Raw genomic sequence first — 349 nt, forward strand, 5'->3', positions numbered from 1 at the left:
TAAAAATGAGAAAGATTCAAAAAAAAAAGTACTGCTTTACACTTTTAACAAAGTGACCTACCATGACCTCATACGTTTTTATAGTTGGCTGACTAATTGCATATGAAGCGGAAAGAACATTAATACATTCACTGCTGAGCATTCACATTATCCCTTAATTACCCCAATTTGATAACATGCTAATGACTTCTAATGGCCTTAGGCCAGGCGCGGTGTGTTAAATCACTCTCCATGTTTATTAACTATATACTATCAGAAACAGCAATCTCATATAATATGTAAACACTGAATACAATATTGATTCTTCGAGTATTTGACCATGAAATTTAAAAAATCCACATAATACGTA

Source organism: Rhyacophila brunnea, unplaced genomic scaffold, assembly GCF_057557595.1.
Source record: "Rhyacophila brunnea isolate RB1 unplaced genomic scaffold, BYU_Rbru_1.0 scaffold_1, whole genome shotgun sequence".
Taxonomy (NCBI): domain Eukaryota; kingdom Metazoa; phylum Arthropoda; class Insecta; order Trichoptera; family Rhyacophilidae; genus Rhyacophila; species Rhyacophila brunnea.